Raw genomic sequence first — 2245 nt, 5'->3', positions numbered from 1 at the left:
AGAAAAACTTTTCTGTTATAATAAAACACTTTGATTAGGTGCTTTGTTTGATATTTTTTGTCTGCAAAGTCAGAATTTTTAATTGTGATGCTGTGGACGTCAAATCCAAAACGTTTAAAATTGTTAGAACCCTACACAAGTCAATTGAAATTACTTAGTTTTACCTCAAACCCAAAACGTTTAAGATTGGTAGAAATCTACACAAGTCAGTTAAAGTTGCAACTAGTTACTTAGTATTACCAAGTTATATCTACAGTTTGTATACATTGAGTAAGTTGATAATTACAATAAATTTGGTTATTTAATAAATTTATTTAAAACATAAACGTGTATTATTTTTCAAAATTATGTTACAAGAACAACTTAGCTTTTGTTTTAAGTAATTTTTTAGTTTATTGAAAGTTTATTGAGGACAAGTTGTAAATCTAAAAACATTTTAAACTTATATGTTTTGCAATACAAATTTGTAAATTTTTTGAAACAACCTTTGTTTTAATATAAGAATACAAAAACAAATAATTATTTACGTTTTTCATGTATGTAAAAAATAAATGTTTTTCAATGTTATCAATGATTGGTTGGCTGTTTACATATAGCTAAACACTAGATTTTATTGTCTTAACCTACGAGTATGAATGTTACTAGTTGTATTATATGTTTTTTTTTTCTTAGTTAAGCAGACTAAATATTTTCCGATAGTAAACTATATAAATTAACCCGCGAGCATGTAAGACTGGCTTGCTAAACCAGAAATGGTTGTAACTGGGATCTAGAATATTCAACTAATAGTTTGGAGTTTGTAACGAAGGTTAAAACGGGCATGGTAGACGGAAGATTTGATACAAACACTAGGTATTTTTGGGTTTGGAACAAAAAGTAAAAAAAAATTACGACCGAACTTTGGTCCAAGACGACCAATACAGACTAACATTTTAGTTTATTCAACAGGACAACACCGAAATTGAAACTAAGTAGTTAATGATAGTATATAATGAATTTTAGAATTCATTGAAAATCCATTAAAAATCAAAAATGAATTTTGGATGTATGACCACTACTTATTGAAAGTATCAATATCATTTAGTATTGAGATGCTTGTAAATTACAGTAGTATACCCTTAAAATACGCACTTTCAACATAACCCGAAAGTCTGTATTTTAAAGGTAAATTACTGTATTTTAATACAAAATACAAGGATAAAAAACAAATAAATAATTTTATTTTAACATAAAAATCCAAGAACACTTATTAAAGATAATTTTTTAAAGATAAAATAAAATGAACGTTGAATTATCATTTAGAGGTGTATTATTAACATATATTTGTTAAGTTTTACTTCAAGCTACAGAAGCTTTCTTTATTCTGAAATACTTACAACAAATAGTTATTTTTGACATCGTGTTATTCTTCTTTTACTTAACCTTAAGATTTATTTTTGAGAACAAATTCTTCAAACTTTTAATTATTAAACTTATAGTAAGTAATAATTTCAATAAAAGTATCTTACACACTATTATTAAAAAGATACTTTGCTAATCAAAAATAATCAAAATATAGTTACAATGTTGGTAAAAAAAACATGACATGACTGAGGTTGAAATGTAATGATATTGTATTAATATCAATTTCCACAATTAAGAAGATTGAAATATAAATTTCTATGAAGTTGGATGTGCAAATACGACTTATTGTGTAAGATCAACATTTCTAAATACTGAAGTGCGAAGATACTTGTTAGATACAGTAGTCAACCTATTAAATACGCACTTTGAACACAGCCCAAAAGTGCGTATTTAACAAGTTGATTACCGTATTTTACACAAAAATCCAAAGATAATCACCAGACGTTTGTTTTAATGACAAAATAACATGGGGCATTAAATTAGTAAATATACTCAAATTATTAAACCGTAGTTTTTTTGCTCTAAGTCTACCGTAACAAAAACGCTTCTTTGTTTTTAAAAGTATGTACTTTTGCACCAATATTCTAGATTCTATATACTACTTAGATCTTACTTTAGCTTTGCAACTCAGAGAGGAAATTGTTATAATAAATTTATCAAGCTTACTTGTTAAAGTTTTAACAGAGTTCTTATTCCAGTAAAAACTGTTATATACATATATACACATAATAACTAAAAACAACTTTTTAGTTTTTAAACTCAGGTTGTTAATCATTATCTACAATTTAAAAGGTAACATAAAAACTTCATTTTATTTACAAAGAAAAAAAAGCAACAACAA

The sequence above is a fragment of the Thalia democratica genome, chromosome 7 (genome assembly GCF_965202585.1).
Source record: "Thalia democratica chromosome 7, ktThaDemo2.hap1.1, whole genome shotgun sequence".
NCBI classification, from domain to species: domain Eukaryota; kingdom Metazoa; phylum Chordata; class Thaliacea; order Salpida; family Salpidae; genus Thalia; species Thalia democratica.
Note: the sequence above shows the minus strand (reverse complement) of the source record.